We start from the raw sequence: 18,029 nt of genomic DNA on the forward strand, positions 1-18,029 counted from the left end.
ATATACAGCATGTCGCATCCACAAGTATGTTTGGCCTAATAATACATCACAAACATCAAGGGGAGAAATGTCAAACAATACCTCATCCGTGAAGGGCTTGATGTTGTATGGAAGGCGACACTATTGGCTCACGTGAAGGACCTGAAAAACTGCCAAAAATAGTAAATTGTGCTACAAATAAGGAAACTAAAAAGCTGAAAGAAACAATGGTGGGGGTCGAAGTGGAATTGGTGGGTGGCCACCAATATCCACCTGGATCATCCGATCCAGCTCATTGGAGAATATGAGATGACATCTCATGGCCACTTTCTAGGATTTGTTTCTTTGACCATGTAGAAGTCTAATCATGAGGATATATAAGTTATACCTCCTCTTCTATTGTTCTTACTGAAGAGGCCTTTGGTTGTTCTCATGTCCACCATGTGTGTATCATATATGAAATCCCTAATATCCTCAAACTCTAGCTCCAAATGTCATCTACCTCATTTCCTTTCTCTTAGTGAGGTGATACTGTTGAAATCACCCTTGTTATCCATTTGTGTGGGTCCACCAAGTCCCTTAAGAAATGTACATGCTGAATCATGTCCTTTTTCCTTGTTGGATCTTGAGTTCCATGGACATTGGACATGAATCCATTTAGGTATGAGACCAAAAAATTGAAATAAGTTGAAAGAATAGAGGAATTTAAGGTTATATATTCCATACTAATTTGAGAAGGGTCCGAGACGATCTATAGACCACCAAAATATCCTTCCACATCTACTATGATGATCTTGTCAGCTTTCCATAATGTTTCCATTATGGATTCAAAGTCTTCACAAGGGCATTTTATTTTTTGGATAAACATGATTATTGAGAGATATTGTTGCATCTTCTAAGATAGGATATGCTGCTTTGAGAGGTTATTCAAACCCTGTTTGTTTTACGGTATTCTTCATGGTAGATTTTTTTTTGAGAGGATTATATCTCTGAGAACTACTTATATTTTCCAAAATTGACCACGTTCCATCCTAGGGTATCCAACATTGTAGCACCAATTTTCATGCTCTTTTCTTGAAATTCTTGCAACTCCTCTTCCAATCTTTGTTAGTGGTTGTTTGAACCCCTAACTACATAGATTCTTTGGATTTTTGGAGTGTTTCTTCTAAGACATTGATTTTGTTGGGTATAATAGTGCTTATTGTGTTCCCGCAACATGCATCTTCTAGGGCCATAATATAAAGTCCTTCAATATCTATGAAATCCTCTTCCTAGGTCATAAAAATGTCCTCTTCTTGTTGTGGGTTAGATTATACCTGTTAATCATTAGGGTCGCTTCCTTCAGGAATTTCCATTTGTTCTCAATATCTTTCTACTCCAGTATTTTAGGATGAAATTCCTTTCCATGTTAGTGAGTTAGCTTGGGGGATTCCTTTGGGAGGTCTCCAAATATATCTATTTTCTTGTTGGTCATATGGTATTTGGGAGCAGTAGTGGTGCAAGATTTTTTATCATGAAATTTATTAGAGGGGATTTTGGTGAATCAATTTACATTTTTTGAACACAAGTATTTCGAATCTACTTTTGAATCATTTAGGGGGAAATCCCTGAAGAAATTTCAATGTTGATGGCATTTCCCACACAGAAAAGGAACATGCTTATAGCTTAGGATTTGGAACCAATCTTTGTCTGTAGATTCTAGGGATATTTCTTTAGGAAGAGAGCTTGAGATGTTCATCTATATCGAAACCCTAGTGTAGGAAGTGTAGAAACAATGTTTTGTTTTCTGATAAAGGAAAATAAATTTTCCAAGCTTTTTTCCAATGTATTTTAGGGCTTCCAGATCCAAGTATTCATAAGGGAGGGAGAACATGTGAATCAAGACAGGGGACGAGGACAAATATTCCTTTTATGGGTTGAACCTTGTCTTCCATTGACACATATAAAGATCTATTGAGTTGAAGAAGTAGCGACCTCCCTCCATGATCACTTTCAGGTCATCTTGGCATGCGAAAATCACTGTGAAGAAGCACTTGGAGCCGAGTTTGATGTCGTAGTGAGATTTAAGTTTTCATCACTGTGCGCTCTAGTGCAAGAGATATTTTTTAATGTGATAAATCCCGATGAACTTGTAGATGAGGGAATGATATGGCATGAATTGTATGTTGTCATTTAATCTTGCAAAGGGAATATGTACTCACAAAAACTCTGTTGATTTCACAATACATATACTTGTGTTTCTTTGAGTAGGGGTTACAATATGTTCTTGTGATGTGCCATCCTTTGCGTCATCTAGGATGTCGTCAACATTTTTGGAATTTCTTGGGTCACACTTGGTAAAATGGGGTAGATCTAATGATTGGTGGGGGTCAAGGATGTCTGATGGAATTCAATTGCAAGGAAGGGTTGGGGACACTTCCTCTTGGGCTCGCCATTAAGCCAAAACAATCAACCAAGGGTTCAAACTAGAACGGTGCTAAGAAGGGGGATAAAAATCGAGGGAAAAAGATATTTTACCGCCCGAACAACATTGCAAAGTGCTATCATCGAGTATAGTTGAAATAATATTAGTTGTACTGAAATACATATATGTTTCTTATCGTCATATTGAATCCATTTCTTCTTTTTCGTTTGGAGGTGCCTATGGATGTGTATATATAATATATGAACACCAACAAAAGAAAATGATAAGCTACAATGGTGATTCGTTTCTTAATGTTCATTAAACTCAAAATCCTCATACCGTTTAATTCAAATTTGATTGGAATGAAGTGATTATTACATTCAGAAATTTGTGATAATAGGTGGTTCGTTTCTTAATGTTCATTAAACTCAAAATCCTCATACCGTTTAATTCAAATTTGATTGGAATTAAGTGATTATTACATTCAGAAATTTGTGATAATAGGTCATTTTGATACCTTGTAATTGAGTGAAAGAAAGAGAGTTGAGATATATTAGGAAAGGTACATGTAAAAGTGTACATTAATTTTATCAGGCTTTTAATTTATGCTTGTGCATGGAAATTATAAATACAAGTTAAAAAATTATCACATGGAAGTACTTTTAATATGGGCTTGAGCATCTATTGAAATTATAAAACACAAGTTAAAAATTATCTCACATAAGTTAAAATTTAAGGACTAGTTAACAGAATCAGAGGTTAGAAAGGACTCATGAGGAAAATCGCAACAAATTTAGACTACCAAAAGAAAAATTTATCATAAAATGAAAGGGAAATTTAATATATGAGTCGTTATTATTAGTTAATAAGAAAATAAGAATTGTAGAATTGGTTTTTTCCGTCCTCAAACTTAGAATTAAAATTTTAAAAATGTAAAATAAAATGAATAACATAGAAGAGGGAGGTTGGAAAACTTCATTTTTGAAGGCTATGTAACAATGTGACCATGGTTATTCTTCCCATGTTTGACTTAGAAAACATGCATCTTCAAAGATAAAAAAGTATCTATGTCATGTGCTTCTCCTTGTTTATTTAGATATGAAAATTGTGCGCGGTTTTATATTGTGGCAAAAATTATAGTTTATTTTGAACTAGATATATGTGTTGTCTTACTTCACACGTAATTATGATTTTTAGCTTTTAAAGTTTTGTTGTAATGAATGCCTCACATTAAAAAAGAATACCTTTAAATATACTACATTCTAGAAGAATATCATTGGCCACATGTGAATCGTTTATCTTAATTTTATTTTGATTGTTAATTATATAGTTTTTTTTTTTATATATATTTTGTTTTTATTTTTATTTTTAAATGTAATTTAACTAAGTCAAAATGTTTACATAACATAATATAACAACATCTATTCCATATTGGTTATATAAATCAATTGTTCATATGTGTGAATCAATAATAAACATCAAAATACTTAATCTCACTTCTTTGTGGAGATTTTTACTTCAATGGGAGTGTTTATTTTGGAATAAGGATTCTAGAATTTTATTTTGATTATCAATAATTATTAAGTGAATAGTAGAGATCTAATATCCATGGAATATTCTAAAATATTCCTAGTAGCATTCACAAATGAAATGTTAAGATTTATTTCTAAAGTAGTTATTCCCTTTTTTCATTTTTAAATAAAATGATTAAATAAATAAAATCTCACATGACACTTCTGCAGGCATTTTTTTGTGCTAAGAGGAACTCTATAACCAAGTATGCTAGAGATGTTATGTTGCAATGTAATGTAAACATTTTAACTTGGTCAAAATAAAAACAAAAATAAAAATAAAATAAAAAATAACAAATAAAGAACCATAGAAGTTTAAATTAAGAGAAAATAAAATAACCCTATAAAACTAAAATAATAATAATAGAAAAATGACCTATGGTATTCATGTCCAATATAGTCTATTTAAAGGTCATCTTAATTCCAGAGCCACAAAGTGTCAAGTGTGATCAACCCTCACATGAAAACCTCTTTTACAATGAACAGAGATCTGGAAAGAGATTTGATCCCTCTCATTGCTTAGTAGATCTAGAGTTTAATATAGGTCTATGTCAGTTTTAATTAATCAATCTAATTAAAAGAGAAAAATGACATAACTACATTGAGTTAAATCTCAACCTTTAATTTGTGTATACTACTATGAATATTCTAAAATATTGGATAAAGGTTAAGTCCATACCATCTACTTAATAATTATTGATAATTAAATTTAAATTATGAAACATCTATTATAAAATAGACACACTTATTCACATTAAGAAAAGTAAAAAAAATGTATTTATTAATTATTAATGTAAATAAAAATTAATGGAAATTATACTTTCATAAAAATTGCAAATTGATATATGAAATGGAAAAATGAATTTCCAACAAGGACTCTCATAAATTTTGGTAGGTAGTAACCACTAGTAAATATGCACATTGACATTTTGACTAGTACTTATTAAAGTGCTAAAGAATACATAAATAATAGTGTAGTAAGTATATTTATTTACATGGTGTCTTTTTACGAAACTTAATGATGAGAAATCAGACCACAAATACATAAAATTCATGGCATAAATAGTTCAGCCTCCAAAAATTATAGCAGAAAAATGGCAGTTATCTAAATGGCTAAAAGACTAAAATAAAACCTTCAAATTATAATCCAATCAAACACTTTAAAAACAAATTTTTAAATAATATTCAAAAATCAATAATAATGAATAAAAAAATCAATTGCTAAAAAACTTTCATAAAAAAATCACATTTTTTAATATTTTAAATTTCTAAAAAAAAATCACATTTTTTAATATTTTAATTTTTTTTTAATAATTTTGAAGTACATAGTGGTACTAGAAAAAAAAAATTGTAAATTAAGAATAATAACAGTAAAGTTTCCTTTAAACCATGGTTTTTATGAAATGTCCTTTTTGATTACATTTTTGATTACATTTCTCTATAGTTTTGAGGCATATACCAACTACCAACGAAATTTTATGAAGTGTCCTTTTTCATTACATTTGTCTATGGTTTTGAGGCATCTACCAACGATGAAGACAAAATTTTAAATAAGATTTAATTTTAATATGTCATCTAACAAGCAACACCCATCTTCATTTAGGTTTTAATGTTATGTTTTCTTATTTGTAATTTTATTTATAAAATTTAATGTTTAGGTTTTAATGTTATGTTTTCTTATTTGTAATCTTATTTATAAAATTTAATGTTACAGTTTTATCTCGCTTGTAATGTTGATTTGTATTATTGAAAGATATTTTTATTATTTAATTTAAAATTTATTTTAAAATATTATTTATTGCAATATGAAATCACAAGTTTAACTATCTTTATAAAATAAATGATATGATTTAAAATCGTTTTTAAAGATGAATAAAAAGGCCACAAAATATAATCTCGACAAAGAAAAACTTAAAATAAATAAATAGCAATATTTTATGTAAAATTGTTTAATATCTTTAGACATTATCAAATAATCCTCAACTGAAAATGGATATTATTTTAAAATTTTAAATTAAAAGGTAAGGATATTTTTTTAATATATTTTATTTATCAATATTATTACATTTTATTTTTCCTTTATCAATAATGATAATGAAGGGAAAAAAATGTTAACAATTTCTTCATTTGTCATAATACTTTAGAAAAAGTAATGAGATAATTTTTATACAATAAAATCTTATTTTTATGAAGCTCATGTATTTGTGTATCATTTTTTTACTTATTACATTTTAATAGTGTGCATTCAATATCAAATACTATAAAAAAAAGTAATGAGATAATTTTTATACAATAAAATCTTATTTTTATGAAGCTCATGTATTTGTGTATCATTTTTTTACTTATTACATTTTAATAGTGTGCATTCAATATCAAATACTTTGCTTGTGGTGAAAACTCTTAATTTTCAAATACAAAAAACAATTGCAATTGTACTAAATTCTCTATCCTCTTACTACTTTTATTTATGAACAATACCTACCAATTCTTTGATTCCACCTATACATCTTACTTTTACCTACTCCCGTTACTAACATTTACTACATCTTCTAGTTGGGCAGCAACGATCAAATTTTATTTAATATGTTTGGTTCCTTATTATTAGTAGGTAAACACTAAATACTTAATATTTAATTTCAGGATTCATTTGTGTATTAAAAAAAATCGTATTTGTATAGCTTCAGCCTATAATGTTATATATCATAATGCATATGTCTAACCATCATGAAACCTACAATTTTTATGGAAAAAAATTCGAAAATTGTGTTGATATGAGTATTTAACCATTATATTTTTTACCTTTTAGTTTCTATTGAACATTATAATGATATCCACAAATAATATCATATTTTGATTTCCTTAAAAAAACTCATTTCTATTTGAACAATTAAACCAATTATCATCTAAAAATACTGTAAATATTTGAATAATTGAGCTAATTACCCTTTAAGAAAGAAGAATAGATTCTTTGTTTGACATCTAAGGAATAAAAGAATAAATCCTCATGTTGAATTCCCTTCATGAGATATCTATATAGACTATAATACTAGTGAAGAAATGCCTCCTATGTGTGTTTCTTTAAGTATGCTTGGCACAACTATGCCTAATGTGTAAAATTAAAAGGAAATTTGATTTATTTTTATCTTTATATGAAAAGAGTAATTTATTTTAAATTATCAACATTTAAAAACTAAATTAAATTATTTCTTCAAATTAAAATGTAATATTTCTTTTCACCCATGGGGCATAGAATAGATTGTGGATTGTACTCTTAATCCACTCCATGATGACGGTGATGGAGTGTACACTTAAGTCACTACATGATGTGATGGTGATAAGTTCTAATCTCCATGGGCAAAAATCTAGTCATGTTAAAGGCTGGTGTGGCCCATGCCCGGTGCTATAGCGATGTGATTTTGACAGTTTAGATGCAGATAAGTCATGGTTTCTTAGTAGGTTAAGCCAATAATTATCTCTAACTTAACAAATACATTGACATAAAAAAGAAAAAGAAAAAATGTCACCTTCCCTTTTAAATTTGATCCTCAACCACCAAGATTAAGAATATATTTATAAATATATAATTTCTTTTATGTATCTATAGGAATCAACAACAAGTGAACCTCCAACTCTCATGAAACTGGGTCCCTACAAGTATAATCTCGTCTTGATGCATTCCCTTAGAGTGTAATGACCCGGTAACTTGTAATTCTAGTTAATTACTGTGGTAAAAACAATATGAGGGATAACTTGTTATTATTAAAAGACATTGTTATTTTTTTGAAAATGAATATATGAACTATTTTGCACATGTGTATGGATGAAATGCTGGCAGCCTCCAAAAGGAGGATTTTCTATTAAAAGAAAATTAATCAGTTATGAAACTGAAAAGAAAACAACTGCCTCTCACCCAAGGAAAAAGTCCTGGGGAGGAAAATCTCTGGGCTGTTGATGAACAGGCAGAGAAAGAATTCCAGAAGAGAGAGCAGAGTGGAAATTTGGGTTAAGTCTGGTTGTGATCAGATAACCCAGCACAGTGGTGCATGAGTCTTGTTGAGGGCTGCAGGCCTGCAAGACGGCTCGGGGGGAGAATCCAGTGCAGTGGATCTCAAGGTTGGGAGGTTAAGAGCAAAAACACTACAGGTGACTTCTGAAAGTAAGAACTTCAGTAGCAGGAGTAACCAGGTACGCTTCCTCTAGTTGCTTAAAGAAAAGATCAGGTATTAAGAGTACAAGTAGATACAGTAGTTGTATTATTTCTTTAAGTTATTGTGATATATTAGCTAGGACGGTTTCTTTTCCATGAAAACTGTGTTGGAAGGTGTGACTGTGTCACATCTACAGAATGTATTTATTAAGCTCGCACAGTTACTATGTGTTCAACTTGTAGCCAACCACGAACTGTGGAATGATATGAAGAAATGGTACCCATTAATGGTAGGAAAAATCAGAGTGATAAAATACACAGAAAACCTTAGTATTACACGGGTCTGGAGAGTAAAGATCTGAGAAACCGGGAAAAGCCGAGCCGGCTATAAACATTATACTGACCCAGAGTCTGAGTTTGCATGTTAACAAAATCAATGCATGGGTCAAGCTATAGTCACAGGTCTATACCGCGTGCGACTGTTCTTTTAAACAATGCTGTGTAAGCCAAAAACGGGATAATGTAAACAAAATAATTATTCAAGAATGTTACGGTATTAACCAGTGCCGTGCAACATGATATTTTATATAAAACCAATAACTCAAAAGTTACATTATCGTTCTATCCATTAGCTGTAAAGCGGGGCGTTAATACGGAAACAGTGTTATACAGAGAAGCAATGTATAGTTAAAACAGTGACGCACAACAAACCCTAACGTCAGGCTCGGAACCAGTTATATTCATAGACAACAAGCCAAGTATTCAAGTATACTGTATAAGAACCAAGGTATAACATTGAACTAAATCAGTAGGTAAGCATACAGTCGAATGGCAGCCATATTAACCTGCTAGTTGAGTTACGGCAAAGACTGTGCGCGAAAGGGGTAAACCCTACATTCACAACACGAATGCAGGGCTAACCCTCATCGCTAAATATATGCAAATGAAAGAACGTGAATAGAACTGTAGACATTAAATCATAAATGAAACCTTTTGAAATTAAAAATAGAGTAACCCTGTTGCATAGGGAATATCATAATTGAAACCCTATCGATTATTAAAAAGGAGTATCAGCAAGGCATCCGAACATTAAACATTTACAAACACCAACAACGAGGAATCGAATGTCTATTAACAGATACCAAAAGCTAAATATATTCCTGAAACAGTATTTGTTAAGAAAACTGTGGGAGAATGTTACAATAGCCATATAGAAGCCCGAACCGAGACAACAGCAGTAAGCCGCATGTGTAAATAATTACAACTGTAAATAAATTTATACATATCCTTATAAATCCGTCTAAAGCTCGAAAGGGCTTCCCCAAAACAGGCAATGACCATCAAGTCTGAGTCCTTAGCTAATTTCATACATAAAAGAATAACTAAGGCGTGGAAGCCAAAACCCTAGGGTCTCAAGCTGGACAGACCGGTTAAATGAGGCTGCCAACATTAACTGCATAAGGGTTTGGAACCCTGTATCGAACCTGAGACATTAGGCAGAATACAGGCCTGTCTCAGCTGTAAGCATTCTTCAGTATTGCAATAATACACTACCGACGATTTCGCAAACGTAACAGGCATACCTTGAAGTGCCATGGCAGCCAAATCCTCCGGCGTCCTGTGGAAGCAAGTTGTGGTCAGCGCCGGACCCGTTCCAAACTGCAAACCAAACATGAAAAACAGTCAGAAATTAAGAAGGTTATATGAATACCAATAACTGGAATCAAATTATAAGAGTAACACTTAAGGCGTGCGCGGATCGAACCTGAGTAGGGCAGAGGAGGGATGAACCAGGAAAGTTGCAGACAGAACCGTCGAAGGAGCTCGGGTGTTGTCAAGTGCGCAAATGAACCCAATGTCGAATCCAATGAACATATATATGTCATGACAAACCCTAAAACAAGCTGGGCCGTCTGATGAGGGTGAGCGATCGCCATCGTTGGATTAGGTGGGAGGCCTAGCACAAACCCCGGAGCAGGTCAAACCCTTCCCTCAATCACATGGGCAGCACGTGAAGTTGGGCCAACTGGCCACGGAAGGTTATGAGCTGGCGCATTCATTCTGCCATTTGGCATCAAACATTCACATCGAACAACAAAGCAATCAAAGTTTATGTAATGTCATATAGGTTATCAAACTTCGGTAGTGCAAAACCTTAATTAAGTAAGGGTTAATTATAAGTAGAGCTGTTGTATGAATTTAATCAATGTGATGTTAACTATTATATGCTCACAGCTAATCTATGTTTAAGGAATTACGTGTGAGAGTTGTGGCGGATCACGCTTAAGTTTGAGGGTACAGTAGTTTAGGGTGTGGGTAATGGGGAAATTACCACACCATATATATATAAAAAAAAAAAATTTACTGTTTTTTCTTTAAAATTATTAAGAGATCGTGACAATGTGGTATCAGAGCAGAGGTTTCAAAACTGTGGCCTCTGGAACAGCAAAGATCATCTTAAATGTATATATAGTAACAATGCAACTAAATTTCTTTTCTTGTGTACCACCAGGAGAACTGTACCAAGGCAGCTACCTGCTAACAGTTAATAGTAAGATGGAGGAAATGCCGGGAGCTGGCGGCATCCCTCAAGAAAATGCAGGGCTGTGGGTACAGCTTGGTGCTGAGACACGCAGTACCAATCAGGCAATATTGCAGACTGTTCAGGAGCTGAAAGGTGAGATGGCGCGTCTACGGGAGGACAATGCGCGGTTAACAATGGAACAAGAAAGAATACTGAAAAGCTTGTCAGATAAACAAAATCCACCCTTAGCCAGCCCTAGTGCAGAACAACAAAGGGGCACTGAGGAACGGAATTACGCACCTGAGCTCTTAGAAGAATAGGAAGACCATTCTGATAATGTGCAAGAGCAGCAAACCTCCAAGCGACAGAAAACGGAGTTGCAGGGAGAATTTCAAAAAATCAAACCTCCACTTTTCGATGGAGAGCAGGAAGAAGCAGCAGAAGCCTGGTTGATTAATATTAATAAATATTTCCAACTTTATGAATATGATCAAAATCTGAAGGTGCGGTTGGCTATTTTTCAGTTGCAAGGCAAAGCCACCTTGTGGTGGGAAGAGATTAAAATTGTGAAGGGAGTAAGTGAGCAAAGCATAACCTGGGAAAAATTTCAGAAATATTTTAAGGAGAGGTATTTAACTGAGCACTTTTATGATGAGAAGGCGTGAGAATTTCATGACTTAAGGCTAGGTCAGCAGTCCATGGACGAATTCATAAATCGCTTCACCTCTCTGCTTCGTTATGTGCCATACATAAAAGAGGAGAAAGCCAAGGTGCAGAGGTTCGTGAGCAGCCTACCGGCTTATATAAGGGAACGGATTGAGTTTGACAATCCCCGAACCATGGATGAGGCAATTCGGAAGGCTAGAATCTGCTACCAACAGAACAAACAAAAGGGAGAAATTCCGAACAGGAAATGGAATGAAAGAAAAGGTAGCAGAATTGCTGGGAACAACAAAGGCAACCGCGGAAATGGTGGTAAAGGAGCTGGAAAGGGGCAGTTTAACAGAAGCACAAATAAGGGTACCTTCTGGCCTAAGCCAAGCGAGAGCAGGATTAGTGAACTCCCTGCTAAATCGGAGGTGGAGGGAACCAGACCTCCAGTTCAATGCTGGGTGTGTGAAGGACCGCACTACGCTAGAAATTGTCCACAGCGTAAAAGAACTGATCAAATATCTCAAGTCCATGAAGCTTCAACTGTTGGGGATGTGGCGCGCAGCATACCAAGGATCAATGCAGCATTAGAGGACCGGCAGGCGGAATACCAACCTTCCATGGTGGAATTCGAAGGTAAGATTTCAAACCTTTCTGTAGATGTACTTATTGATCCAGGAGCTACTTTAAGTTATGTTAGTCCAAAAGTAATGGAACACTGTAAGCTACCACCAGAAAAGTTCAAAAACCCATGGTTGGTCCAGTTAGCTACGGGAGCCAAAAGGCGGGTTTTAGCTAAAGTTAATAACTGTTCTTTCAGTATAGCTGGACAGCCCGTAACAGCAGACCTAAATGTACTTCCGCTAGGCTCCTATGACATTCTTATTGGTATGGATTGGCTGGAAAAGCACTGGTCGTTGGTGAATTGCAAAACCAAGACCATATACTACAAAGATGATTTGGGACAGCAGCAGGAATTGCAGGGAATTAAACATCCTGTTCAGATTCGACCTATCACTGCAACTCAGTTAGCTAAATGTATAAGAAAGAAATGTCAGATCTATGCCATACAGGTTGGCTATGCAAATCAGAAAGATAAGATGTCTGCAATAGGCGATATTCCAGTGGTACAGGAATTTACAGATGTCTTTCCTGAAGAGGTACCGGGTTTGCCTCCAAGAAGGGACATAGACTTCACTATAGAGTTAATACCAGGGGCAGCACCAGTATCGCGGGCACCGTACCGGATGAGCATACCAGAATTAACGGAATTAAAAATGCAGCTCCAAGAGCTGTTGGAGAAACAGTACATTCGACCCAGCGTGTCACCCTAGGGAGCTCCAGTATTGTTCATGAAGAAGAAGGATGGGACCCTTCACATGTGCATAGATTACCGGCAGCTGAATAAACTCACGGTCAAAAACAAGTATCCTCTACCCAGAATAGATGAACTCTTTGACCAAGTGAAAGGGGCAAAAGTGTTCTCCAAAATTGATCTGCGATCTGGTTATCATCAGATCAGGATTAAGGATGAAGACATTGCCAAAACTGCCTTCCGGACACGCTATGGACACTACGAATTTGTAGTGCTACCTTTTGGTTTGACCAATGCACCTGCTACTTTTATGTGCATGATGAATATCGTGTTTCACAGGTTTTTGGACAAGTTTGTACTGATATTCATTGACGACATATTGATATATTCTCGTTCCCAACAGGAACATGAGGAGCACCTTAGATTGGTGTTACAAACTCTTCGGGAGCATCAGCTATATGCTAAGTTTAGAAAATGCGATTTCTTCAAAGAGGAAATTCAGTATTTGGGCCATGTGATTACGAAAGAGGGAATTGCAGTTGACCCTGAGAAGATAAAATCTATTATGGAATGGCCTATACCCAAAGACGTTGCTGATATCAGATCCTTTATGGGGTTAGCTGGCTATTACCGGAGGTTTGTGGAAGGCTTTTCTAGGATAGCCTATCCTATTACCTCATTGCAAAAGAAACGAAAAATATTGAGATGGACAGCAGAGTGTCAACAGAGTTTTGACCGCTTGAAGCACCTCCTTACCACTGCACCCATCCTGAGGATCGCTGATCCTAATAAGGATTACGTGGTCTGCACCGATGCAAGCAAGGAGGGCGTGGGAGGAGTACTAATGCAGGAAGGAAAAGTAATAGCATATGAATCAAGGAAACTAAAAGAGCATGAGCAGAGATACTCTGCTTACGATCTAGAGTTAACTGCTGTGATTCACGCACTAAAGATGTGGCGACACTACCTACTTGGGAAGAAATTTCTGTTGTTAACAGATCATCACAGTTTGACGCATTATTTCAGCCAACCTACCTTGAATGCGAGGCAAGGCCGTTGGGCAGATTTTCTAAGTGGGTTTGACTTTGAAATAAAGCATTTAAAGGGCAAAGAAAATCGGGTGGCGGATGCCTTAAGTCGAAAGGTTCACTGCTTATGTGAACTTTCAGCTAGCAGGTGGCGGAGTTCGCTGGTTGAACAAATAAAAACAGCAACCAATGACGACTCTGAATATCAGCATTTAAAACAGCAGGTACAACAATCTGATAATGGAAGGTTACAGCAAGGGTACACATTAGATAATGCTGGATTGCTGTATTTTAATAAAAAAATGTATGTACCTGACTCAAATGACCTTAAGAAACTGATTCTAGATGAGTTCCACATCAGCCACTACACTGGCCACCCAGGGTACCAAAAGATGGTCACGGCACTCAGGAAAGAGTATTACTGGCCAGGAATGAAGAAGCAGGTGGTGGAATACTTGGCAAGGTGTTTGGAATGCCAGCAAATTAAGGCTGAACATCAACACCCCGCGGGACTGTTGCAGCCTTTGCCTATTCCGGAATGGAAATGGGAAACCATTTCCATGGATTTTGTAACCGGGTTACCACGAACAAAGAAGGGCAATGATTCTATTATGGTCGTGGTCGATAAATTGAGTAAAGCATCGCACTTCATACCTGTACAGTCCACTTACAAGGCGGTACAAATCGCGCACCTCTTTATGCAAAATGTGTTTCGTTTGCATGGAATGCCAAAGGTAATCATATCGGACCGTGATGTGAAATTCACTTCCACCTTCTGGAGAACATTGTTTGCCGAGTTGGGCACTCAGTTGAATTTTAGCACGGCTTATCATCCTCAGACCGATGGTCAAACTGAGCGAGTCAATCAGGTATTGGAAGACATGTTGAGGGCGAATGTGATGCTAAAGCCTAGTCAATGGGAAGAGTATTTGCATCTGGTCGAATTTTCCTACAATAATGGGTACCATACCTCAACCCAGCTAAGTCCCTTTGATGTTCTGTATGGGCGAAAGTGCCGCACACCCTCAAGTTGGAGTGGACTGGAGGATAAACTGAGTTTGGGTCCGGAAATGTTGAAAGACATGGAAGATATGGTGAGGAGAGTGCGAGCAAATTTAAAAGCTGCACAAGACAGACAGAAAAGTTTTGCTGATAGGAAAAGAAGATTTGCAGAATACAATGTGGGTGACCATGTGTTTGTAAGGATTCAAACCAGGAGGAGCACCCTGCAGTGGAGTGGGTGCGCCAAGCTGGCTCCTCGATACTTTGGGCCGTTTCAGATCTTAGCTAGAGTGGGGCCTGTGGCCTACCAACTTGCTTTGCCCAGTCATATTAAGATTCACAATGTGTTCCATGTTTCTGTCCTAAAGAAATATGTGTATGACCCTAGACATGTTATTCAATGGCAAGATGTGCGGGTAAGAATTGATCCGGTTGGTTTGATTATACAACTATATTCAATAGGAAATTGATTAAGTACTGGTTGTTTGCAGGTCGAACCGGAAGGCGGGGTCCTGGTCGAACCGCAGAGCATTCTCGACCGGAGAGAAGTGCGGCTGCGGAAACGGGTTATTACCCAAATTAAGGTGCTGTGGCAGCACTATGGCCCTGAGGAGGCTACGTGGGAAGACGAGGAACTTTTCAGAAAGGCTTACCCGAATTTATTTAATGAGAATGGACATCGGGACGATGTCCAATCCCAGGGGGGGAAGATGTAATGACCCGGTAACTTGTAATTCTAGTTAATTACTGTGGTAAAAACAATATGAGGGATAACTTGTTATTATTAAAAGACATTGTTATTTTTTTGAAAATGAATATATGAACTATTTTGCACATGTGTATGGATGAAATGCTGGCAGCCTCCAAAAGGAGGATTTTCTATTAAAACAAAATTAATCAGTTATGAAACTGAAAAAGAAAACAACTGCCTCTCACCCAAGGAAAAGTCCCGGGGAAGGAAAGGTCTGGGCTGTTGATGAACAGGCAGAGAAGGATTTCCAGAGAGAGAACAGAGTGGAAATTTGGGGTTAAGTCTGGTTGTGATCAGATAACCCAGCACAGTGGTGCATGAGTCTTGTTGAGGGCTGCAGGCCTGCAAGACGGCTCGGGGGGAGAATCCAGTGCAGTGGATCTCAAGGTTGGGAGGTTAAGAGCAAAAACACTACACGTGACTTCTGAAAGTAAGAACTTCAGTAGCAGGAGTAACCAGGTACGCTTCCTCTAGTTGGTTAAAGAAAAGATCAGGTATTAAGAGTACAAGTAGATACAGTAGTTGTATTATTTCTTCAAGTTATTGTGATATATTAGCTAGGACGGTTTCTTTTCCAAGAAAACTGTGTTGGAAGGTGTGACTGTGTCACATCTACAGAATGTATTTATTAAGCTCGCACAGTTACTATGTGTTCAGCTTGTAGCCAACCACGAACTGTGGAATGATATGAAGAAATGGTACCCATTAATGGTAGAAAAAATCAGAGTGATAAAATACACAGAAAACCTTAGTATTACACGGGTCTGGAGAGTAAAGATCTGAGAAACCAGGAAAAGCCGAGCCGGCTATAAACATTATACTAACCCAGAGTCTGAGTTTGCATGTTAACAAAATCAATGCATGGGTCAAGCTATAGTCATAGGTCTATACCGCGTGCGACTGTTCTTTTAAACAATGTTGTGTAAGCCAAAAACGGGATAATGTAAACAAAATAATTATTCAAGAATGTTACGGTATTAACCAGTGCCGTGCAACATGATATTTTATATAAAACCAATAACTCAAAAGTTACATTATCGTTCTATCCATTAGCTGTAAAGCGGGGCGTTAATACGGAAACAGTGTTATACAGAGAAGCAATGTATAGTTAAAACAGTGACGCACAACAAACCCTAACGTCAGGCTCGGAACCAGTTATATTCATAGACAACAAGCCAAGTATTCAAGTATACTGTATAAGAACCAAGGTATAACATTGAACTAAATCAGTAGGTAAGCATACAGTCGAATGGCAGCCATATTAACCTGCTAGTTGAGTTACGGCAAAGACTGTGCGCGAAAGGGGTAAACCCTACATTCACAACACGAATGCAGGGCTAACCCTCGTCGCTAAATATATGCAAATGAAAGAACGTGAATAGAACTGTAGACATTAAATCATAAATGAAACCTTTTGAAATTAAAAATAGAGTAACCCTGTTGCAGAGGGAATATCATAATTGAAACCCTATCGATTATTAAAAAGGAGTATCAGCAAGGCATCCAAACATTAAACATTTACAAACACCAATAACGAGGAATCGAATGTCTATTAACAGATACCAAAAGCTAAATGTATTCCTGAAACAGTATCTGTTAAGAAAACTGTGGGAGAATGTTACAATAGCCATATAGAAGCCCGAACCGAGACAACAGCAGTAAGCCACATGTGTAAATCATTACAACTGTAAATAAATTTATACATATCCTTATAAATCCGTCTAAAGCTCGAAAGGGCTTCCCCAAAACATGCAATGACCATCAAGTCTGAGTCCTTAGCTAATTTCATACATAAAAGAATAACTAAGGCGTGGAAGCCAAAACCCTAGGGTCTCAAGCTGGACAGACCGCTTAAATGAGGCCGCCAACATTAACTGCATAAGGGTTTGGAACCCTGTATCGAACCTGAGACATTAGGCAGAATACAAGCCTGTCTCAGCTGTAAGCATTCTTCAGTATTGCAATAATACACTACCGACGATTTCGCAAACGAAACAGGCATACCTTGAAGTGCCATGGCAGCCAAATCCTCCGGCGTCCTGTGGAAGCAAGCTGTGGTCAGCGCCGGACCCGTTCCAAACTGCAAACCAAACATGAAAAACAGTCAGAAATTAAGAAGGTTATATGAATACCAATAATTGGAATCAAATTATAAGAGTAACACTTAAGGCGTGCGCGGATCGAACCTGAGTAGGGCAGAGGAGGGATGAACCAGGAAAGTTGCAGACAGAACCGTCGAAGGAGCTCGGGTGTTGTCAAGTGCGCAAATGAACCCAATGTCGAATCCAATGAACATATATATGTCATGACAAACCCTAAAACAAGTTGGGCCGTCCGATGAGGGTGAGCGATCGCCATCGTTGGATTAGGCGGGAGGCCTAGCACAAACCCCGGAGCAGGTCAAACCCTTCCCTCAATCACATGGGCAGCACGTGAAGTTGGTCCAACTGGCCACGGAAGGTTATGAGCTGGCGCATTCATTCTGCCATTTGGCATCAAACATTCACATCGAACAACAAAGCAATCAAAGTTTATGTAATGTCATATAGGTTATCAAACTTCGGTAGTGCAGAACCTTAATTAAGTAAGGGTTAATTATACGTAGAGTTGTTGTATGAATTTAATCAATGTGATGTTAACTATTATATGCTCACAGC

At 36.4% G+C, this 18,029-nt stretch overlaps 1 long non-coding RNA gene across 1 annotated transcript; it reads right to left on the minus strand.

The window, feature by feature from the left end:
• Positions 1–9,428: 9,428 nt before the first annotated feature.
• LOC149236797 (uncharacterized) lies at positions 9,429–17,626 on the minus strand. Its single transcript, XR_016268445.1, has 4 exons — positions 17,559–17,626; positions 17,377–17,452; positions 9,685–9,760; positions 9,429–9,585 (listed from the first exon to the last, which is right to left on the minus strand). It is a non-coding gene; the product is annotated as an uncharacterized LOC149236797 (long non-coding RNA).
• Positions 17,627–18,029: the final 403 nt, after the last annotated feature.

Source organism: Pinus tabuliformis, chromosome 8 (assembly GCF_031772625.1).
Source record: "Pinus tabuliformis cultivar Carrire ecotype Pingquan chromosome 8, CPIR1, whole genome shotgun sequence".
Classification (NCBI taxonomy): domain Eukaryota; kingdom Viridiplantae; phylum Streptophyta; class Pinopsida; order Pinales; family Pinaceae; genus Pinus; species Pinus tabuliformis.